Source organism: Giraffa tippelskirchi, chromosome 8 (genome assembly GCF_054371585.1).
Source record: "Giraffa tippelskirchi isolate mGirTip1 chromosome 8, T2T-mGirTip1v1.2.pri, whole genome shotgun sequence".
In the NCBI taxonomy this organism is placed as follows: Eukaryota; Metazoa; Chordata; class Mammalia; order Artiodactyla; family Giraffidae; genus Giraffa; species Giraffa tippelskirchi.
Genome location: NC_137282.1, coordinates 159,040,813 through 159,066,023, shown reverse-complemented (window position 1 = coordinate 159,066,023; position 25,211 = coordinate 159,040,813). Strand labels below are relative to the sequence as shown.

Genomic DNA, 25,211 nt, shown 5'->3' with positions numbered 1-25,211 from the left:
ATGCTATTTTATTGCTAACAGATCTCACACGAGCTCTTTAATATCCCCCCTAATCTCATCCCTTTTTCTGTGATTTCTATTTTTGCAGATGACATCACCCTCTTCCCAGTGATTCAGTTTTTAACTATTGGCATTTCTTAGGGCTCCTCTCTTTTCTTACTTCTCAAATCTTCCGGCTCCTTCCCAGATTTTTCTCTGCAGTTTCTCTCATCTCCCTGATGTGTGCCCAGTGGGGCTATTCACTGGTCTCACGTTAAACTAGGATATGTGACCAAGATGCAAGAACTGACCTAAAAAAAAACAAAAGCATCTAACAAAGTTATTGGCATAAGTAGAGAATGATTATGCATTAATGAATTCAAAACTAATTGAATTCCTTCTGGGATGGCATTTAAAGATGATTAAGTTATGTTTGTCTTTGGGGAGAAAAGAAGAAATAGACAGACATAAATAAAGACAAAAATATTAATAAAATTAATAATAAGAATGAACAGCGCTGTGCTAAGCTTTTGACACATATTCTCCTTTCATCTTTATGGTAACCCTGTGCCTTAGGAACAATGAACTTCAGGCTCAGAGAATTTGAGTAGATCCGTTGAAGGTCACAAGGCTAAGTGTCAAAGTAGGGATTTAAAAATAGGGTCTTTTTTTAGCATAGAAACTGCAGCGCAAGCACCTATGTGACTGGGAGAGTCACGCATGTGTTTACGGAAAGTCTCTCAGCCATGCTCGTCAGATACAGTGATACACGCTTATAATGAATAAGAATTGTAAGTAACAAAATAAAACAATAAGGATGTTACTAATTATTCTTGGATAATATAAGGGTCGTTTGGGGTAGCGGAGAATGGATGCTATTTCTGAGAGAGTGAGAGACAGAGAGAGAGAGAGTTGCTGTTTAGTCGCTCAATCGTGCCCAACACATTTGTGACCCCGTGGACTGCAGCCCGCCAGGCTCCTCTGTCCATGGACTTCTCTAAGCAAGAATACTGGAGTGGGTTGCCATTTCCTTCTCCAAGGGATCTTCCCACCCCAGGGATCAAACACGCATCTCCTACGTTGGCAGGTAGATCCTTTACCACTGAGTCAACTTTATTTACTCATATTCTGGGACCCCATTTACTTTCAGAAGTATTTAGGCATACAATTGACCATAGTCCAACTTCTTCATTTTTTTTTTTTCCAATTTTGCCCTTATGTGCCAGCAGCAGTAGCAAAGTTCAAATCCTATTCTCGATTGGCACTTCCTGACAGAATACGTCTTTTAAACAAACACAGCTAAAATTCAGAACACTGATTAGGAAATTAGGGGTCCTGGTTTCCTTTCTCTAGTCTGTCACTAAGTTATCATGTAGTTTTCAGTGAGTCACAAACAGTCTATTCTGTTGCCTTTAAAAATAGAAAAACAAATAAAAGTGACTGAAATATTCTATTGCATGACTACTCATCACACTTGTGAAGATAATTTTAAGAGAAAGTGATGCAAAATTATAACAACCTTATAAAATATCACAGGGGTACTAGAAATTCAAATATCATTTATCTTATGTTGCAGTATTAATCTCAAAATTGACTTTAGCAATCGAATTCACCCCATCTTCTCACTTTAACAATGAGAAATCAGGTCCACAGAAGTGAAATTACCAGCCCTGGTTCACAAAATTGGTTCATGTCGCATCACCCAGGTCTTCTGATATTTGAATCAGTATTTTTCCCAGCCTTCTCTCCTGCTACTTAATTCATAAACATCTCCACAGAAGCTTATAAAATGAACTCTGGGTGATTAAAATTGTAGGCAGGATTCTAGCTCCATACATGCCTGGAAAAATGCTTTGTCTATAACTGGAACTGAGTACTATTTCCTGAAGGGCAAGTGAAGTGTAATAAAAGAAAAAGGGAACTTGTACTAAAAGGTTGATTTTTGGCTCTAATAATCTACTAGGCTTCCTTTGTAGCTCAAAGGGTAAAGAATATGTCTGCAATGCAGAAGACCTGGGTTTGATCCCTGGGTTGGGAAGATCCCCTGGAGAAGGGAATGGCTACCCACTTCAGTATTCTTGCCTAGAAAACTCCATGGTTAGAAGAGCCTGGTTAGCTACAGTTCATGGGGTCGAAAAGAGTCAGACGTGACTAACACTTCACTTCAATAATCTGCTAAGATTATTATTAACTCCTTTAGGATGCTTCTGCTTACACAGGAAGGAAATCACAAGTTTAACGTACTTTAAAAAATAATATTAGAGAAAGTTCTGGCAGATACAAAAAATACAGTTTTATCTGTGAAAGAAGAGTAGAAATTGTATTTTTATTTTAAAAAGTACAATTATGGTACCACAATGTCCTAATAGATACCATACATTTTTATTTCAATTTTCCACCCTAAAGAAGATAAAATCTGAGTCAATACAGTTCTGAAGCATTTTGAGACTTTATCCGTATGTAACATGCTTTCATTTCCATTTCCCCCCCACATCTGTTTCATTTTGAAAAAGATCCTTTCTAGTAGTGCACATATGTCAGATAATAAGAGATTAAAACCTAAAAAGGCAAGGCAAGTCTGACATTTTCCCCAACATTCCAAGTAGTCACATAATAAGCTTTACTTCCTTTCCATTGATTTCAACAATTGGGATTTTATTTTTATTTTTTTATTTTATTTTATTTTTGGGGGGGAATTTTATTTTAAAATAAGAAATCAATCCCTGAATCACTTTACTTTCTGTATTAGAATTTACAAAACCTGATGTTTTGTAAAAAACTAAGGAAAAATTTTGATAGTTTATCACGTGTATGCATATATACATGTGAATACCAGTGTATAGAGTGTAGTTTCACTTTTATTGATTAACCTTCTAATAATGGTGACATTTTTTCTTACATGTGTCAATGTGCTTTTATGTGCATTATCCATAGCTTAGGCAACATTTCCAAGTCATTTTTCTCAGCCTCCAATTTGCCTTTTGACTAATCTGATTTTTGTCTAACTCATCTGCTTTATAAATTCACTGAAAGTTAAATTATCACAGTATATGTATTCTACTCAGTTTACCAACATTTTGTGCAATCAGCTTAATTAAAAGACTGGGATATTGTGAAAAGGATGACATGGGTTGTCACTTTTTTTTAAAGGTGTTTAGTATCTTTAAATGGATAGAAAATGTTATTTAGTTAAAAAGAATATATTAACTATTGATATTGCTTTTTGTAGGCTTGTAAGAAGTTTATCAGGCAACAATTGAGTCATATTTTGTTTGAAGCATAACTCAGTCCTTATGCAAATGTGGGCCTTTAAATTTGTGTTTTGCGATTAAATGAAACTATGCTACTTTTTCATCATTTTTTAAATGATGTCAATCTTTGCTCCCTGTCATTTCCTCCTACCCCCATAATCATCTTCCATTGGAAAGTGTGAGGATGGGCAGTTGATACACATTTTAGAAAGTCTTCAGTTTTCTTATCTCTGCTTTAGACCTGTGGTCTTTGAAGTAATTTTCAGGAGTCTCTCTCTCTAGTGTCAAAGTTTGGTCTCCTGTTAAATCGCCACCTGTGCTAAAGAGAGCTAATCCATTAGGGCCGAGCAGCTCTAAGGAGGTGCTGTGGTGCCTGGGGCGATCTCTTGAGTTTCAGTTATAGCAGCTGCTGGGAGATGCGTTTGGGATGGTCCTTGTTACAGAAATTAGACAGATCAGGAAGTAAACAGAGGTGCCTTTCATCTGACCCAGCTCAGAGACAAGAGGGTGGGACACGGGGGGAATTCCTCTTCTAATTACTTTAGGGGTCAGTTCTCCAAGACTGATGTCAATGTCTGACACTCCTAATCTTTAGGGGAAATTTTTGAAAAAGAGAAAGGAAAAAAAAAAATTTTGAGCACCGAAGCTGCCAAGTTTTTCCTTCTGAAAATGTCTTGCCCTCTTGGATTTGTGGTGCTGTGTGCATTTAAGGTGGGTCCTGTCCTTTCTCCTTTGAGGAGGAGCTGGAGGAGGAATGTTACAGGGCAGCTCTGCTGAGCTGAAAACGTTCCTCTGAATTTCAAGAGAGCCTTCTTTCTAGATCAGTTCATTCATTTTAGATTTTTTTATACTGATTTTCATTGCACCTGATGACTTGGGGCAAGGTCTACCCCTGCTGTGTTCCTGTCCATCTTATCATCTTTTTAAGCTGACCTCTCAAAATTTTCCCAGGTGGCGCTAGTGGTAAAGAACCCGCCTGCCAAGGCAGGAGACTTAAGAGACGCGGGTTTGATCCCTGAGTCGGGAAGATCCCCTGGAGAAGGGCACGGTAACCCACTTCAGTATTCTTGCCTGGAGAATCCCATGCACAGGGGAGCCTGGAGGGCTACGGTTCATAGAGTTGCAAAGTCTGCCACGACTGATGTGACTTAGCACATAGCGTGGCACTCAGAATTTTAGCCGTGTCCAGCAGCTGCCTGCATGAAAACAGAAGTGGCATAGAATCAAGTATCTGTTGCCAATTTGTGACTACCAGGTTTAAGAAAAGATAGCTAGAGAAAAGGAAAGATATGTGGACTTGCTTGAGATAAAAGTGTCCAAGGATCACTGCAGGCAGAGAATCGCCAACTTCCAATTTCTTATTCCCTCTATTATCAAGTCTATGGTTGCCTCTATGTGATGGAGTGTCCTTTATTTCAGGACAGAGATTCATCAACTTTTTAAACAATGCAAACTGTAAGCTATCTTTTTGTGCATTTATAAAGTCAAAAGTTCTGCTACTATATAGAACCTATGTTAAGGAAACTGTAAGAAGTTTAATAAGCAGAGAAAACAGACAAATGTTGGTATTCTGAAATAAGTTTTATAATCATTTTTCTAAACAGATGAAATCCATGTATGTTTTCAAAAAGGGATCATAAGTACATGCTATATTAAAATTCATATTTACTTAGCAATATCAAGAATATTTAAACGACCAGTGATATTATATTGTGTGGGTCCCTGTGCTATAATGTTGTATACACTATTTACTGTGTAATTTCCTCAGTGGGGGAGGTAAGTTCATTTCTATGCTTTGCTTTGATATAACTCAAAAAATAGAGAAAAGACAATAATGATGAATGAAAGTTCTTCCTTTTGATAAGCTAACGTCTAAAATTGGTATTTATTTCAAATATTTTCTTTTCTCCTATTCCTTTTTCAAATCAAAGATATGAAACTTTTTGATATTTGATGTTGGTAAGACTGATTAGAAAAGGAAAACATTCTGAAGTAAGAAAAATGTCTACTTCCAGTTACGAAATGACCTCAAAGTTTATCTTTCTGAATTAACATCATAGACTATGGCTTGTTAGAAATAACAGGATCGGTTGCATTTTTTTCTGTGAAAAGTACAGTCTTTGGAAGTGAATCTTACTTGTTAGGGAAGTTAGCTTTTGCAAATTAAAGTAGAAATCATAAACACTGCAAAATATCCACTTCAAAGGACAAGGGGGCAATTTCAGAAACTGTAGAATTTTATAGTCCAAAATCCCTTGAAAAGCTAAATTCCTGCAAGAAATTGATCCCTGTGCCCTCTAAAGGCTCATTTCTGCTTCTCCCTAAGTGACTTGCCAAATGAATGAAAGTTTGTTTCTTCCAGTTTTGAGAATTTGGTCAATTTCAAGGACCAACTTTCTATCAGCAGCTCTCACTCTGGCTCTTTCTCTAGGTCATCTCAAGAATTCAGGCATATTCACAGCATTTCAGGGAGATACTCTAGTCTTTGACCTGTTTTCTGTGATTGAATCCCTTGTCCCGCTGGATCATGGCTGCCCCATTCTGTGTTCATGAGATGTGACTGGCTCACTTGGAATTCTGGTATTTCATGCTCAGTCGTGTCTGACTCCTTTCAACCCCATGGACTGTATAGTCCACGGCTCCCCTGTCCATGGGATTCTCCAGGCAAGAATACGGGGGTGGGTAGCCATTCCCTTCTCCACGGGAATCTTCCCAACTCAGGGGTGGAACCTGCCTCTCTTATGTCTCCTGAATTAGCAAACAGATTCTTTACCACGAGCACCACCAGGAAAGACCCTGGTGTTTCATACTGGCTCCCAGTACGAAGGTCATGGTTCCTCCCACGATGTCTCATTCACTGAATCTTCTCCTCTCAAACTCAGGTGTCTTCAGATACCCTGCATGTCTCAGTATACATACATCTCATGACCAAATCACCCTGAACTCTTAAATCCAATTCACTACTGCTTCTCCGCCCTCCCTCCCCCGCCCAACACACAAATGGTGATTTGAGGTCTAGCTTGCTGTTATTCTCTCTTCTCTCGGATGCTTTGTAGTTTTTATTTGATGCTGTATTTCGGACTTCTCTGAGAGGATTGCGCACATCCCAGGATAACCTTAGGGAACTAGAACTGGGGTGTATGTCTCTATACCCAGCATCTTGCCTCTCTACTCTTGAGGGGAAGCTCTGTCCGAGATTAGGGCTCCATTTGATGAGGGTTCTTCCCCTGGACTTTCCCTGCAAATGATTCTCCAAGGTTCTCCTAGAACCAGGAGTAATTTTGCCCTTCTCAAGTGGAAATGACTTTCCTTACTTCATGTCCCTTTTCCTCTAAATACTGTTCAGTTCAGTTCAGTTGCTCAGTCGTGTCCGACTCTTTGCGGCCCCACAGACTGCAGCACACCAGGCTTCCCTGTCCTTCACCAACTCCCGGAGTTTACTCAAACTCATGTCCATTGAGTCGGTGATGCCATCCAACCATCTCATCTTCTGTCGTCTCCTTCTCCTTCCACCTTCAGTCTTTCCCAGCATCAGGGTCTTTTCCAATGACCCTGTTAGCTCTTCGCATCAGGTGGCCAAAGTATTAAAACTGTAAACTCGTAACATTAATCTTTTCTCTTGATTTAAAAAAGAAGACGATCTAGGGAAATTAGGACATCCTTTTCTCTTTGAAGAATTTTTGGCTTTAAAATCGTTTTGAAGATTTTCGTATATTTGGTTCTAAGCTCAAAGCTGAGCATTCATGTTTTGTTTCAGGTGATGCTTGACCTCTAAATGAAGCAGTAAATATCCTTAAGTCAGTGAACTTCAAGATGTTCAGTAATGAATAATTCCAGCATGCTGTTCACAGGCAAGCAGATACCTCAACCTGCCAGCCTAGTGAAAGAAAGAGCTAAGGGTTCCTTCCAGCAGCACCAGGAGGATACTTGGTGTTAACCCCAAAGGCTATCATGGGAGGAGGACTATTTCAAAGGGGAAATGGGACTAGTAAAGAGTTTGAAATCTGAGTTGCCTTAGTAATATCTATGGGGCTTCCCAGCTGGTATGCTGGTAAAGAATCCACCTACCAATGCAGAGGATGCAAATTTGATCCGTGGGTTACGAAGATCCCCTGGAGAAGGAAATGGCAACCCACTTCAGTATTCTTGCCTGGGAAATCCCATGGTCAGAAGAGCCTGGTGGGGTATAGTGTATGGGGTTGCAAAAGAGTCGGACTCGACTGAACGACTAACACTTTCACTTTCAATGCACATTTTAAAGTAGCTAATGGCATAATATCCCACTTTTTTATTTTAATTTCTATCAGTTTAATGGAAATGATTGATAGGATCAGCTAGAGGAAATAGGCAATTACATAATGCAAAAAATTATCCTTCCTACAATATATTTGTGTAAAGCTGAGCTAAGAGGGTATATGGGATAAAAAAGAAAGCAAGGCTATCTTTTTAATGCATACTGATCACTCAGGAATACCCCATTTGTTGTTAAGATGTACTTCTGTAAGTAAGGCATGCAGAACTCTTAATATTTGTTCAATCTGTTTTTAGAAGGTTGTCAGTCTGTCTATGAATGATGACCCCTCACTTTATCATAAGTAGATTCCAAAAATATTCCTCAATCAGGAGAGACAAGACATGTGATCTTAGGTGAGACAATAATCTTGTATATGTATATACAGTTTAACACCAAATCCAAACAGTATTCTTCTATATTACTAATTCCCTTCTGTGGCTGAAATGAGATTTTGTGTCAGTATTATCAGAATTTAATAATGAATGAGTATTGTTATTTTATTCCTGGGCAGATTATGCATTTGCTTTAAGAGAGAAACATTTATTCTTTTGATTAAGACGGTGCTCATCAATTTTTCATTTCTCTCATAAGTGCTCATGATAAGGATAATGAAGTTGAGATCAGCAATTCATCAGTTTCTGATAAAGATTTGTTGAGGACTTCTATTATTCTAGGAACGCACCCTCATTTATCCAGTGCAACACTGATGTTAATCCCTTCCTTCACCTTAAATTTTTCTTCCTCTTTTAGAGATTGATAAATGAGATAATGTTCCTAAAAGTGCTTTGTAAACTCTGAAGTGCTACACAAATGTAAAATATTATTATTTAAAATTATGATGCATGCTTGGCATTTAGAATGGTGCTTTTTGTGTAATAATGATGTCTAGCTCTTCTCAATTGCTTGGAGGATCAACGGAAATGGCTCATTGATTGGTAAATTAATGCTGCAGTCTTGCTGTTGTATAGGTTTCTGAGATGATCATTATTCCTGTCTTGAGGAATTCATGTGTTGCAGAAAGGATAGAAATGTGACTTTTTAACATTTCATGGCTCTACTCTGCCAGATATAAAGGTGCTACTTTTATATGTGCTTCTGTACCCCTTGTATTCTATTCCTGTTGTAATCCTTTTGACACAGATGGACACTGAAATATTCTATACTACTTATTCACTAAAGGAAACTATCTTATGGAACTCTGATCTCTATGGGCATCTTGCTGTTCATCTTACCTGTTTTTTAAATCAATGCATATTTCAGTGTGAGAAGTAAATAGAATCTTCTCCTGGACTTGATTCTTCCCATCCTTCTCTTTGATGCCTTACATATTATAAATTAAATTGTATTCTAAAAATCTTCATTGGTAATTTGATAGGGATTGCATTGAATCTATAGATTACTTTGAATAGAACCATCATTTCCATGGTCAGAATAGAGACACAGACATAGGCACTGGCTTGTGGACACAGTGGGGGAAGGAGAGGGTGGGACGAATTGAGAGAGTTGTACTGATGTGTATATATACACTGCTGTTGCTGCTGCTGCTAAGTGGCTTCAGTTGTGTCCGACTCTGTGCGACCCCATAGACGGCAGCCCACCAGGCCCCCCTGTCCCTGGGATTCTCCAGGCAAGAACACTGGAGTGGGTTGCCATTTCCTACTCCAATGCATGAAAGGGAAAAGTGAAAGTGAAGTCGCTATATATACTACCATATGTAAAACAGATAGCTAGTGGGAAGCTGATGTATAACACAGGGAGCCCAGCCTGGTTCTCTGTGACAACCTAGAGAGGTGGGAAGGGGGGTGGGAGGGAGGCTTAAAAGGGAGGGGATTCATACATATACTTATGGCTGATTCACACTGTTGTAGGGACAGAAACCTATACAACATTGTAAAGCAATTATCCTCCAATTAAATGTTAAAAGGGGCTTCCCCGGTGGCTCAGTGGCAAAGAATCTGCCTACAATGCAGGAGCCGCAGAAGATGCAGGTTTGAGGCCTGTGTTGAGAAGATCCCTGGAGGAGGACATGGCAACCCACTTCAGTATTCTTGCCCAGAGAATCACATGGACAGGGGAGCCTGGCAGGATACAGCCCATAGGGTCACAAAGAGTCAGACATGACTGAAGTGACTTAGCATGCATGTAAATGTTAAAAAAATAATTGTTTTTAATCTTCAGTAGGATCCTATAGAATTGCCTCTAAACCCAATCATCTCTGGATTATCCATTCTAACTTCTCTACAAAAGTCGTTCTCAGCCAGACTATTATAGTCTATATGTGGGTTCTGAGTCCTTGACAAATATATTCAAAATGTGAAATGATTTGGGGGGGATACTTAAGTATTTACTGTGTTAGGATAATTCTTTTCAAAGAGAGCACCGAAGGAATGGATCCTGTGAAGTGAAGAATAGCAGAATCCAATCTGTTGTTTAGTAAGAAAGAATGAAGACACAGTTTTAGTCTAAAGGAAGGTGGGCAGCAAAGTAAGAATCTGGTGTTTGCTGAAAATTATTGACATGTCCCTTGTGAGAATAACAAAGCAAGTTCAAAGCAGAAGAATTTGCATAGAAATTCTTCTACGCAAAACCATTGAGGTTCTGAAAGAGTGAATAATTAATTACAGACCTTTCTAAGACACTCATATCAGAGTCTGATTGTGCTCCAATTTTTGCTTCTCGTGTTGTTTTGGAACTTTGCTTCAGCTCGTAACTAATATACTGGTACTTGAATTAAACCACAAATTCAAAAAGACTGAGAACTACAGCTCTACAAGATTACAAGTCTTAATCTGATCCAGCAAGAAAACAGTTACTGGAGAAAAAAGATCTTGTTATGTAATTGTATTTAATAGCCTGAGTGAAGCATTCTAACAAAATATCACTTATAACCGATTTTAGTCAGTGACTTATATTTCCTACAAGTAATTTATTCAAAAGTAGAAAGTCAAAGCCAACATGACCCACTAGCTCTTGAGAAACTTTATTTTCCTTTTGTGTTTAAATACTTGTCAAAGAACATTTGATTCATTCTGAGCCACTATAAAATCGGGCACATTTTATATTTCCTCGGTACGTGTATTTCAAAGAGGAGGGACGAAGATTTTTATTTTTGTGAAAAAGAAAACAAGTTTACATTCTGAATGATGGGGCTGTGGGGACACAAATAGTTCAAAAAGTGAGGAGAGAAGAAACTGTGTGGGAGCGTGGCTAGAAGTTCCCGCTGGGACTGAGGAAAACCGTCAGGAACCTGGTTCCGGATGGCAGAACCAGACTGAGGGAGGAAGTTGTAGGCTACAAATATTTCCCGTTCATATTGATTCCATTGTGGTGTTTTTGGTTGTTGGGTGGCAATGGCTTTCTCAGGTGGTGCTAATGGTAAAGAACTCATCTGCCAATGCAGGAGATGGCAGGTTCGATCCCTGGGTTGGGAAGATCCACTAGAAGAGGGCATGGCGACCCACTCCAGTACCCTTGCCTGGAGAAGCCCATGGACAGAGGAGCCTGGTGGGCTGCACTGAAGCGACTTAGCACACATACAGTATAAAAGATTTTCTAGATTTTGACCAAAATTTAAATTTTTTTGATAAATGTGTGTGTTTGATTATTCAAAAGCTTTCTTAAGGTAGAATTCACAAGCCAAAAAATGGAACCATTGTAAGTATACAATTGAATGATTTCTAGCAAATTTAGAGACTTGTGTAACCATTACCACATGGAGTTTTAGAACATTTTTATCACCTCAAAATTTTCCTCACACCCTTTCACAGCCAGTCTTGCACCCCACTCCTAGCCCCAGGCACCTCTGATATGCTTTCTGTCATCATAAATTGAGTTTTCTGGACATATCATATAAATGGAACAACACAATATGTGTCTTTGCATTAACTTGGGGAAATGCTTTTGAGGTTCATCCATGTTTTATTGTGCAATAAAAATTGTGATATATTAAGTTTAAATTTTCATTCAGTTCAGAATGCTTTTTTCTTTCCTCTGTCATTTCTTCTTTTAAGGTTTGAATTATTTAGAAGTGTATTGTCTAATTTCCAAATATTCAGGCATTTCCCAAATTTTTTCTTCTGCCCATTTCTAATTTTACTTCATTGTGGTTGGAGAAGATACTCTGAATAATTTCAGTCCATTTTAAGTTTACTGAGAGTTGTATAACCTAGCATTTGTTCTAGCTTAGAGACTATTCTGTATGTGTGTGTGTGTGTGTGTATGTGTGTGTGTTTTAATTGCATTCTGATGTTCCTGGGTAGACTGTTCTATAAATATCAAATAGGTCATGGTGGTGAGTGTTGTTCAAGTGTATTATTTTCTGTATTTCCATCAAATATTGAGAATAGGATATTGAACTCTGATTCTAGTGGTTGAATTGTGTAATTCACCTTTCATTTCTATCAGTTTTTTCTTCCTCTCTTTTGAATGCTCTTCTCTTGGTTGTGTGCACGCGCAGTTGCTTCAGTCGTGCCTGACTTTTTGCGACCCCACGGACCGTAGCCTGCTGAGGTGCTCCGTCCATGGGATTCTGCAGGCAAGAATACTGGAGTGAGTTATGCTGCCCTCCTCCAGGAGATCTTCCCGACCCAGGGATAAAAACCCTGTCTCCTGCATCTCCTACCTTGCAGGTGAATTCTTTACTGCTGAGCCACCGGGGAAGCCCTCTTGGGTGAGTGTACTTTCATAAGTACTCTATCTTCCTGACATGTTGACCTTGTATCACTATCAAATGTCCCTAACTCTAGTAATATTTTTTGACTTACAGCCTATCTGCTCAGGTACTAACATAGACACTCCAGCTCTCCTACAGTCACTGTTTGCAGAGCACATATTTTTCTGTCCTTTACGTTTGATCCGTTTGTACTTCTGATTCTAACGTCTTTCGCTTGTACACAACTGGATCTTGATTTTTTAATCCAGTCTTACAATCCGTACTTTTTTGATTTGAGTGCTTCATTCAGTTACATTTAATGTGATTATTGATGAGGGTGGAGTTGTCTTCTGGTTTCCCATTTCTTTTCTATATGTTTCATTTTTGTTCCTCTTTTAATGCTTATATATTAAAATGAATTTTCATGTAAAATTTTAGTTTCCTATTGATTTTTAAAGCTATTTTATAATGGTTGCTCTAGGGATTACAATATGTATCTTCTCAAAATCTACATTAGGTTAATGCTGACTTATTTCCAGTAAAATCCAGCAGCTCTGCTCAAACACAGCTCCTTTTCCTGTCCATTCCCTAGAGCTCTGATTGTCAGATACGTTACATGTGTATATATTATAAGCCATGGATATGGGGCTATACATATTCCTTATAACTTTGAAAGAAATTTTAAATCAAAAAATAGTTGTATCAATATACTCTGCTATATTTTACCATATCTTCCATTTCCAGTGCTCTTTATTTCTTCTTATTTGAGCTATCATTTGGCATAATTCTTTCAGTCAATAGGACTTTCTTTAGCATTTCATCTAAAATTGTTCTGCTAGCAGTCAATTCCCTCACTCATGATTTATCTAGGAATGCCTTTATTTTTCATTCATTTATGAAGAACAAAATGTTGAACATAGAACTTCTTGCTTGACACCGCCTATTTTATTTTGTGTGGTTTTTTTCCCAGGAGTTTAATTTTGCCATTTCATTACTTCCAGGCCCCCATTTTTTTTTTTTAATAAAAAGTCAACTTTTAATTTTATCGTTCTTGTGCACACAAGTCAGTTTTCTTTTGATGTTTTTAAGATCATCTCTTGATCTTTCAACAGTTTTAACCATGATATGGTAGGCATGGGTCTCTGTCTTCATCCTTTTGATTTATTGAGCTTCTTGAATCTGTATAGTAATTTCTTTCATCCAATTTTGGAAATTATAAGCATCTATTCCTTAAATACTTTGGCCACATGATGTGAAGAGCTGACTCATTTGAAAGGACCCTGATGCTGGGAAAGATTGAAGGTGGGAGGAGAAGGGGACGACAGAGGATGAGATGGTTGGATGGCATCGCCGACTCAATGGATGTGAGTTTGTGTAAATTCTGGGAGTTGGTGATGGACAGGGAGGCCCGGCGTGCTACAGTCCATGGGGTCATGAAGAGTTGGACACGACCGAGCGACTGAACTGAGCTGAACTGATTCCTTATCTATTTTCCTACTCCCTTCTCCCTACCCTGTCTTTCTGGGACTCCTGTACCTGTATGTTAGTAGGCTTGCTGTTGTCCTAAAGTCTTTGATTCTCTGTTCATTTTTCTTCAAACAAGTTTCCTTTCTGGTTTTCACTTTGGTTAATTTCTTTTGTTCATTTTCTAGAACTATGAAGTGATTGTTTTTGACAATTTTGTCCACTTTGATAGTGGTTTCAGGAGGAGGGTAATCCCTGGCATCTCCTCATACTAGAAATCTGTAGTCTTTTCCACATTTAAAGAAATACTGACCCGGAACCTTCTGTATATGGGACATTACTTCTATAATTCTTCCCTAGTAGCCCAGCTTCTCACACTTGCTAGTTACAGCATTCAGTGTGAAGCCCATCCCGCATCTGGCTGTATGCCCTCTGCTCTCTCTGCTTTCTCTCAAATGTTAGGACAAACATTTCACATGTTTTACCTGATCCATAACTCAGTGATAATTTGAGTGATAGCCTTCTGGAGCTGCAAAGAATATAGATCCTGTGTGCATCAGCATAGAGTCACAGTGTTCTGGACCCTAAGTCAAGTCACCATTGATTTAAAAGCAGCTACTCAGTCCTTTAGTACTGTTGATGCTCTCTGGAGAGAAAATACTAGACCATCACTGTTTGCCCAGCAATGACCATAAAGGGAGCTGTATTACAATGCATTGGTCACTGACTGCTGAATGCCCTTATCATGCCTCGATCCCATTACTCAAACTCCTGTAGTGCTCCTGATATAAAAATATTTCAGAGACTGAAAGTAATGGATCTTCTTGTGGGCAAATAGCAAATGATTGGGACTATTATTTCAGACCCTCTAAGATACGTATGGAGGGGGAACACCTCGAACACAAAATTCTGGACGAAATCTTCTTAGTTGTCCCATTAAATAGGCTCGTGCTTTTAAAAGATGTCGTGACTAGCTGGAGAGAAAAGATTGACTGAGTATTGTGAAATAAATGGGGAGCAAAGCTCAGAGGGGAAGAGGGGCTTGCACAGGACATATCACCTTTTGACCTCATGGTAATTAAGGGGGTGTGCTCCTGAGAAGCAAAGGCCTCTCAGTAAAAGGACAGACTGTAAGGGAACTAGTGTTTCCTGAATTCCTTTAAGACAGAGGAGAAGGAAGTTTATGTAAAGAAACAGAAGGATAGAGGTGGTTGCTGACAGATGGAGGCTCCAGAGGACATTGTCAGACATGATAGAGCAAGGGAAGTTGGCAGAAAAATCAGACGAGGGGTGAGAATTCTGCAAACAAAAATATAACCTGAGGGCCTGACATTTGGGAACGAGGGTAAGAAAAAAATTTTCTCCTGTCCAAAACAGGGACACATAATCACAAGGAAAAAACAAAAGAAGAACTACAACGTTATCTTCAATACTAAGTGTACCTTAAAATGAATCAGCATATAACTACATATTAGTAACTAACCATGTCATCATTATCAATATCATCATATTATTATTATATTAAGTGAATTGTTATTTGGGAGTATTAAACTACCCAGTGTGACTAACAGAGTTTACTTCCAGGTTTCAACGTTGTTATTGTGGAAAGCCAAATGTATACCTGGAAAATCTTGTTCTCAGGTGATTCCTCTCAATTCATTGTAGCCCTGGGGCATTTTTGGAGGCAGAAATTTGTGCAAAAAGGGAGCAAATGAATAGTGCAAATGCTACTAAAAAAATTAGCGTGTCTTATCAGAAGGCACAGATGTTAACTTATCAGATGCAAGGAAAGGGAACTCTAACTAACTGGATCCTATTCACCCTCTGTCAGTTTCATTTGAGACATTTAAACAGTACACAGCTGGAATTTGGAAGATCTCCTTAAATGAGACTCCATAAAACCAAGCTAGTTTAGAGTACTTCTATGTCTACTTCCTGTCTCTTTGTTTCTAGCTTGCTTTGCCTATTGATGTGAAGATGTTAGTAGCTTTGGAGTATTTTATTAAGCAAACAGGAAAAGTTTCTAAAAGATATGAAAGTTTATAGAGAATTGACACTGAGAATAGGAGTTATTGGGTTTCCAGTCTCAAACGGACTCAATCAGGCAAGGAGTATTTCCAAGCCAACCTCATTTTGCAACTGAGTATAAAAGAATCATAAGAGTTTAGACTTGAAAGCGACCTGAGATTTTATTTAGTCAAACTCATTCATTTTGCAAGCTAGAAAAAACAGTCCTCAGAGAGGTGAAATGGCCTGATGAAAATCACAAAGTGATGAAAATCATACAGTGATTTTCATGAAGGGCCCTCCCTAAAATCAAGATTTCCTTAATCTGAGGTTGGGTTTTCCTTGCTCAGACATGTCTTTGCGACCCCATGGACTCTAGCCCGCCAAGCTCCTTATGGGATTGTTCAGGCAAGAAAACTGGAGTGGGTTACCATATCCCCCTCAATCCGAGTTTAGTCCTGTTTTAATATCTCATCTTGCCTCCCTCTCAGATCACATGAGATGAAGATGTGATCATCTCTTTTTAAATTTTACATGGGAATATAGTTGATTAACGGTTGTGTTAGTTTCAGACATAGAACAAAGTGACTCAGTCATACATGTATATGTATCTATTCTTTTTCAAATTCTTTTCCCAATTAGGTTGTTACAGCACGTTAAGCAGAGTTTCCTGTGCTATGAAGTAGGTCCTTGTTGGTTGCTCATTTTAAATATAGCAGTGTGTGCATATTAGTCCCAAACTCCTATTCTTCATAAGTTCCCAAGGAAACAGAATTTGTGGTTTCTCTTTGATCCACATTTGGATACTATCTAAAATAGTATCAAAACTCCATGAGGCTTAAAATTGACTTGTAAATAAAAGCATTATAAAATTCTGCAGGTATATTGTGTGTACTTCTCTGTCCCTACACTGCTGTGGAAGGTGGAAAAAAATAAAATAAATAAGCCAGGGTTTTCCAGGTGAAAATAAATTGTTAGAATTCTTTCTCCATTGAATCACAGGCAGATTGCCCTAAGTGAGTTTGCTGCACTAGTTCTATAAATCAAATAACTTATGGTTACCCCAGCCCATTAAGTTTATCATGTTGTCAATATGCCACATGTTACACTGGTCTAGTCAATGACTCAGCTAAGTATGACAGGCAGTTTTCAAAAGTATGGTGTGGTCCTTATAATTTATTCCACATTTTCCTCAAAAAACTTTAATTTTCCTGACCTGGCCACACACAGAGAATATAGATTTCACAAGAGGATTTCACTTCAGTGCCTCATAGAGCATCTGACACAGAAGTTGCTGCTTCTCTCCTCACATCCATGCTCTCAGCTTCACGTTTGCTTGCTGGTTTCAAAACATTGCGTTTACCATGTGTGGTATTCAGGTATTCATATTCTGGACAATAACCCGATTCCCTTTATTCTTGTTAAATTAAAGTTTAAAAAAGTATTTGGGAATAAAAGTAAAACTTCCTTCAAAAGAGTATGCTAGGAAGAAATATGAAATAAAAAGGCAATACTTCTAGTTTAAAATAGATTTACTCCACCAATAAGGAGCCTTGAGACCTATATGCCCATCACCTTTTAAGAGCTAGTGATTCAATAAATACCGAATAGCTAGAACTCTGGCAGAATCCTCAGAAGGACAGGTCTCTTTTACAGCCTAAGAGATGAACCACAAACCAGTCATGCAGATAACTACCCTCCCACGTCTTCAGATACCTAAATGTGTACCTGGCCCAGTAGATGGACACATAAATCTTGGGAAGTGAAAAAGCAGACTCTCGGGGCCAGTTGCAGTCCTGAGAACAGTGGCCACTGGGGTTGATGGTTTCTGAATCAAATGTGGAGAAATTACAGCTTTCCTGGCCAGCACTAGAATAGAAGCTTAAAACAGTCCTGGGTAGCAGACCGTATACTCCTCTGGTTAGAGAAAAGCTGTAACGTGGGCATTCACAGCACACATGCTCCCTGAACTGCACGGGGTATGGCTTTTAAGCTTCTAGAGCCTGATGTCTTCATCGCCACGTACGCTTGTTGGAACCGGCAGGGGTCAGCTAGTTTCTTGACTCACAGGCACCCTCTGGGTACCTGGTCCATGGACACTGCCTGGGCTGCTGGAGTAAGCGGGCGGGATGAGGTGTTGCCACGAGCAGCGAGAGTAGGTAGTCTCCAGGGTGAACAGTTTCTTCACTCATGGGAAACAAAGGGGCCTGACATCGCAGAACCTGCTCTGGAAGCTGCCTGGGGCTGTGGCAGGTGCCAGGGTCACTGGAGGAGGCAGGCATGAGATGCGCCGGGTCTGGATTCATGGAAGCCGACTGGGAACTTATTTCCATGGATATCCATTTAGGGCCACTGGTGCCAAGGTGAAAGCGGCGGGCATCCTGGGTTCTGGGGAGCCTACAAGGAGCCACAGGAGGCTCTGGGGGTTAGCCTGGTGCCGGGTGGGGCAGGCTTTGTGGTCCCTGGGATCCAGTGTTCACTCTAGTTTCCTTCTCCCACGGGGAGGACGTCTCTCTCCGGGCTGGGCCGTCTGGGATTGGAGGGGGATGGAGGGGGGGAGGGTGTGAACCTATCTTTTCTGCCTTCCTCAGTGCAGCGTTTCTTTTTGCTGGGCTGTAATCCCTCACCTGGAACTCTTGACTCTTGTGAAAGTACTTTGGTGTATATATGTTCAAATCGATGGTGTTTTTGGTGGCACAATTGGTAAAGAATCTCCCTGCCAATATAGGAAACCCAAGAGAGGCGGGTTCTAGTCCTGGGCTGGGAAGATCCCCTGGAGAAGGAAATGGCAATACCCACTCCAGTATTTCTTGCCTGGAGAATCCCATGGACAGAGGAGCCTGGGGGCTGCAGTCCTCGGGGTCGCAAAGGGTTGCTCATGCTGATCACATACACGTGTTCCAGGGGCAAGCAGTGGGAGTTCCTAGGCTGCCATTTTGCAGACATCACTCCTCAGCTTTTTCTTTTCATGCTATCAGATTGATTTGCTAATATTTCTGAGTGTTAGTGCTATGTAATAACATCTCCAAGGAATAGCATTTTCGACATAATATAATCTGAATTGTTGTTCAGTTGCCCAGTCATGTCCGACTCTCTGCGACCCCATGGACTGCAGTATGTCAGGGCTCCCTGCCCCTCACCATCTCCCGCTTCATTTATCCTGTAGATATTTTTGAATGCAGGCTTCTCCCCTCCTAGAAAATTTGCTAGGAATTCTAAATCACATTTCTGTATCCACTGTAGCTCTCCAGGTAGGCAAAAAGTCAGGAAACCCAGGTTTGACAGACTGGACGGTATCTCTGTAGGTGAACACAAAGGCACCCCCTCCTTCAGTTTTCAGGATGGAATGAATCAGAATAGAACATTTTAGGGCTAGTTTCTGTTAAATCACATTTAAAACCAGTACCTACGCAAATGAAAATAAACACCACGGCTTTACATACAATTACAATTTAAATAAATAAAGCTGAGTGCCAGGGAAAGAATTTACGTTGAACAATGATCATTAGAGCCTCCAAGCTGCCCATTCAAGGGAGCCAGGTAGGGGAGGGAGATAGGAGACAGGAAGAGACAGGTTTGGGAAAGTCAGAATCCCCCAAATGAGGTCTCCGCATAGGATGGGCTTAGGAGGATCAGAGATGGAATCACTGAAGCGAATGATCTATCTTATAAATTAGACTTCAACTAGTGTAAAAGCTGCAGAAGTGAGGGACCAATTGTTTTGGTAGCCTGTCGGAAATAATTTCAAACCTGACAAGACACGGAGCAGCGTGGTGTGATCTCCTAGCCTTCAGCCCTCACGCTGGGAGGGAAGCAGAGCAGAGCAGTGGAAATGCCGCCTCATGGAGGCACCCGGCCAGATCCCGGTGCCCAGCCCTGCCATGCGCTTCACTCTCCACCCCGATCCCTCTCCTGGGTCCCCCTCCAGCCTCTCCTCGCCACCCTCCCTCAGTGGGTATAGAATTCAGGCTTTTATGGAATCAGGATGAGCTGATATAAGCAGTAGCAACAAAAACAACATCAAAAGAAATTACACCACCATCCAACTATCTCATAACATCATTAGTGACCTAAATTAAAGCAAGATAATCGCCCCAGCAGACAACAAACAGCCATGAAGAATACTAATGGCATTGAAAGCATGTTCCAGCACTCTGCTAGCAGCCGAGCTTCACAACACTCCTGCAATTTGCGTACAGATTGACTGACAAAGCTTTTTTTTTTTTCCCCCAATTTTGGAAAAATAAAACCAATGAAACTCACCTGGATGCTTTTTGTTTGTTGTTTTCAGGATCCTTCTTGTGAAAGGAATAAAAGCAGAAACAGGACCCTTAAAGCTCAAGCTTGGTCGAATTTTGAGTAAGTGATTGTCAGACAAAGTCTGAGAAATGCTAAATAAGCCATGGCTTTGATGAGAGAGCAAAAGAATGTGATTTCTGACATATAGGTCAATGGCATATTGGCTGTGATTCACTTAATTTTCTGTAATAAATTGGGTAAGTGATTTCACCTCAATTTTTTTAATCCTCTAATAACACCAATTTGACAGTTACATTTTACATCAGCAACTTGTGGGTGATCCTAACGTTAAGCGTAGATGGATACTGATGCGATTCTACTTTTCTCCCCTCGTATTCCTAGGGTCAACTTTGATAGGAAAAATTTGAATAAAGGATTAATTATAATTTCACGAATTGGGATAAACTAGTCCCCATAGTAATATTTCAGAGAAATAGTTAGGTAAGAACTTGTTCTAGGGTCTCACGAGTTACACTGAATGAAGCTAAGATTGGAAACGGAGGATCGCTTTAACAAACCCAGCCAGATCTTTGGGCCACTGCTTATGTGATAAATAGATATATGATACCCATGGTAAGTTCTGCCTCTGGAGGCAGTGAGAATAGGGACAAATAAAGGTCTATCAGGAAACCTAAGAAATTGTATTCCTTCTGCTTTTCCTTCAAAAGGGGGTAAGCCATGCAAATGAGCTTCATGCAAATGTTTTTATGGCTGTCTTCACTTACTGCAATTTCATTCTCCATCTGCTTCCCTACAAGGGCAAAAGAGAGAGGGCTTGTCCAGCAGGCTACTGCCTGTGTTGTTCTCGTGGATGCTTAATGGGAAGCCAACCAGGGTGTATTTCCAAGAGACATGTGCTGGGCAGACTGCTAAACTTGAGAGCAGACAAGATCTAGAAATTTCCATATCCTGGTGGACGAGCATAATGCTTAAATCAAGAGTTCCATAAACCATTGTAGCGTGAAAACTAGCACCCTGCCTTATCTCCGTATGTTATATTGTCTTCATCTTGATTAAATCTATCAAACGTGAAACCTCGTGTTATTTCAGAATAGCGGGTGCTGACTTTTGTTTGTCTCTTAGCATTTCATGGCAATCATTCCACATCTTCCCAGTTATCAGCTTGGGTACAACTGAGGACAGATAAGCTACAGTGGGAGGGCCCCTGGCCCTACTCAGGACGCCTTGACACTATTGTGAGGCAGTGGGAGCTATTCCCCTGGAAAAGGAAATGGCAACCCACTCCAGTACTCTTGCCTGGAGAATCCCATGGACAGAGGAGCCTGATGGGCTACAGTCCTTGGAGTTGCAGAGAGTCAGACAAGGCTGAGTGACTGAGCACACACACGCATGGGAAATTATACAGCGGGTCTGGGTCTCAGTGTCTCTATTTTGAAAATGGAAATAGCATCTTTCTTGTGGGGCTGGGAAGGTTAAGGAAATAATGTATGTGCTAGCATGGCTCTGAAAAAGTATTAGCAATATACATTTTTGATAGCACTGTAAAAAGTAGAGGTCATTGTGTGGGTGTGTGCCTACATGCTAAGTGGCTTCAGTCGTGTCTGACTCTGCGACTCTTTGGGCTGTAGCCACCAGCCTCCTTTGTCCATGGAACCCTCCAGGGAAGTTCAATGAAGTGGGTTGCCGTGCTCTCCTGCAGGGGATCTTCCTGACCCAGGAAATGAACCCATGTCTCCTGCGGCTCTCACATTGTAGGCAGATTCTTTACCGATGAGTCACCAGAGAAGCCCTAGGAGCATTGGTATTTCTAACCAGTTCTTAGATGCTGCTTCTGGTCTGGACCTCAGCATGAGAATCACTACCCTAATTTTACCCTAATCTTGCAAATGTGGGTGTGTGTGTTTCAATTGTCCCTGCTTTGTGTTTTGAATGCAAATGAGCAAGCCAGTAGCCATTTGATTTTGATGAAAACAGTGAAGTGTGTCAAACCGGAGCCTAAAATGGACCAAAAAATCCTATTCTTTTGGCTGTTTCATTCAGCCTGCCAGCACATATCAGTGAAGTCTTCTGAGAATGCCATAAAAATCTGAACATGGCATTCTTCTACAACTCCTTCCCTGTGTTCAGTAACCCTTTCTTACAGCTAAAACCAGTTTACTATTGATTCAATGAGAAATTAGATATTTAGACGGCTGCCAGTCTGACATTAACAGAGTTAACTTTGAGAGAAACATCCATGTAGGTTCTGTTTATTACTTTTGCAATTAGATTTGCATACTGTTGATGCCTGCTCCCGGGGGTGCGTTTGTGATGTGAAGAAGACAGGACAGAAACGAGGCCGGATCTATGGCAAGGTCCCGTTTAGCCTACTTTTTCCTCCCTTGCTTACATTTGCTTCCCTACCCTGTGAATTGGATGAAAAGCAGGAAAAACAAAGACAGGCAATAACAGTACTTGCTCTGGCTGGAAAATTCTAGTCCAAGACAGGAGGCTTGGTTTTGATTACATCTAGTAACCAAGCTGTGTAACTTCAGGAGACATTGATCTGTGCATTGAAACGCTTGAACATTGATCTGTGCATTGAAAAGCTTGATTCTAGAGATTGTATGATCCATTGATTCGGACAAGAAGTCACAGTTCATCACGCTTTTCAGTATTACATTGTTTTTGAAATAGGAAAGACTACTTAGGATGACTGGGTTAGTTCGTTATTACTTGGGCAGTATTTGTTTTCTAGGCATAGCGGGGGAACAGCGTTTAAAAAAAAGAAAAGCAATATCATACTGCCAGTGAATGGAGCAGGGTGTTCCGGTATACACCAATTACAAAGTCCAGATGAGATTAACTTTGCATTTCAAAAGACAGGAAATTAGACGTCCTTGGACTTTACTCAGTTTCTACTGTTTTTAAATATCTGCATATACTAACCACACAAGCCTGTATTCTGTGAGAGGAGAGATCATGCAGTTTACCACTTGGCTGTGGTTTTTCAGGTCCAGAACAGGACTGGTGCTAAGCACTCTCAAACTTCTGTTAGTATTGTTACTAATAGTTATGCACAGGAGAAATCTGTTTCAGAAGTCAGAAAACACCCGTTGGTATTAAGCCACTACACACACACACACACACACACACACACACACAGACCATTTTTAAAATATACAACTAGGAGTGTGCACGTTCCAGGTGACTTAGTGGTAAAGAATCCACCTGCAGTGCAGGAGATATGGGTTTGATCCTTGGGTCAGGAAGATCCCCTGGAGATTTGAGATCATGGTGTCCTTTGAGGCAACTGGAAGCCTTCTGGGGTTTATAAAACCTAGGTTGCAAACACATCACTAGGATAATACTTAAACATAAATTTGAAAATAGAAATAAAAGTAAGCCTTTGATTTAGTAATAGCTGTGCCAAACCCTGAAATGGGCTCTGCTGGAAACAGAAGCAAGAGGCGCAGTCTGGTACTATGGTTGGACTCTCTTAAATGGCCTCTATCACGTTTATTCAGATGTCCGCTTCCTAAAAGGAGTGAGTTATGCTGTGCTGATGGCTCACCTGGGGAAAAAATGAAAAGTCAGTTCAGAAAGAATGTCTTTATAAGAATGCGTTTTTTGAGAAAATAAGATAGAGATAACTTGACTTTGATCATCATTTTCCCTAACAACAAAAATCCTTTGACTCCCAGTATTAAGCTTTATCTCACTAAGAAAGATACATGTTTGAGTATGTTGTCAGAATAAACGGTGCCATGAAAATAATCTCTCACTGTGTTTAACAATCTTCTCAAATATGATTAAATGTAGGAGTGAGCTATGATAAAACACCTCTTTCTGACAGAACAAATTTGAGTGAGATGAGAAGGGAGGAGAAGGCCTTGCCAGGAAGGCTGCCCTAAAAATGCTTCCCCCACCCCCAGCCCCTGTGTTGCTCATTGGTCATAGAGATTCTGTGAGTTGTCACTCAACTTGGATGCTTTCTGTTAAACAAGTAACTGATGTTTTTTGAAAGTCTTCATTTGTTATAGTGTTACTTCCATTTTATGTTTTGTTTTGTTTTTGTTTTTTTGGCCACAAGGCATGTGGGATCTTAACTCCCTGACCAGGAGTGGAACCCACACGCCCTGCATTGGAAGATGAAGTCTTAACCACTGGATCGCCAGGAAGTCCCATAAATGACTGATATTTTTAAGAGAGGTTACTAACATCCCCGGAGAAGGCAATGGCACCCCACTCCAGTACTCCTGCCTGGAAAATCCCATGGATGGAGGGGCCTGGTAAGCTGCAGTCCACGGGGTTGCAAAGAGTCGGATGTGACTGAGCGACTTCACTTTCATTTTTCACTTTCATGCATTGGAGAAGGAAATGGCAACCCACTCCAGTGTTCTTGCCTGGAGAATCCCAGGGATGGCGGAGCCTGGTGGGCTGCCATCTATGGGGTCGCACAATCAGATACAACTGAAGCGACTTAGCAGCAGCACTAACATCCCATTTTAATCAATCTGATTTGGAAATGATATTTAAGTGTCAGCAATGGAAGAAGGTGTGGTGGATAGTTTGTTTCTTCCTGAATAGAGAGTCTTTATACAGAGATAGCCTTGTTGATAGAAGCAAGACTCAAACAAGCTTTGAGGGTAGCACTCTTCCTCTGTAGACCAGAGGGCAAGAAAGAGGAGGCTCCCAGACAAAGACAGAAAATAAGGGCTGCATATTCTCCCTCCTTAGCTTAAAAAAAGGAAAGTGAATTATTTGGGTGCTGACTGGGTCCCCATGTGTGAGAAGGGTATTCTGGCAGCAGATCTCAGAAGGTGCATTTTCTGAGGACCTTGAGGTATTGGGGAGACCACCATAGCCTTAAGGGCAGCTGGACGTATTCCGTTCTCTTGCATAGTGTGGCCAGGTACTTGGAGATGAGGCAGCTCAGTCACAATTAATCTACCACCTATTTGTAAAGAAATGATAGCGGCAAGTCAGATCCACTCTTAGTCAAAAGTAGTCCCTGGTGTTACCAGTGTGACCTGTTAGGTTATGTGTGTGCTTAGTTGCTCAGTCGTGTCCGACCCTGTGTGACTCCATGGACTGTAGCCCTCCAGGCTCCTCTGTCCATGAGGATTCTCCAGGTAAGAATGCTGGAGAGGGTTGCCATGCCTTCCTCCAGGGGATCTTCCCAACCCAAGGATCGAATCCAGATCTCACACATTGCAGGCAGATTTTTTACCATCTGAGCCACTAGGGAAGCCCAAGAATATTGGAGTGGGTAGCCTATCCCTTCTCCAGCGGTTCTACCCGACCCAGGAATTGAAGCAGGGTC

At 40.5% G+C, this 25,211-nt stretch overlaps 1 long non-coding RNA gene across 1 annotated transcript in view; it reads left to right on the top strand.

The window, feature by feature from the left end:
* The window catches only part of LOC145516307 (uncharacterized), a 56,376-nt gene that overhangs the window by 12,762 nt on the left and 18,403 nt on the right, over positions 1-25,211 (top strand). Inside the window, exon 3 of the long non-coding RNA XR_014061288.1 lies at positions 19,938-20,005. This is a non-coding gene — a long non-coding RNA (uncharacterized LOC145516307). The remainder of the gene's footprint in view (positions 1-19,937; positions 20,006-25,211) is intronic.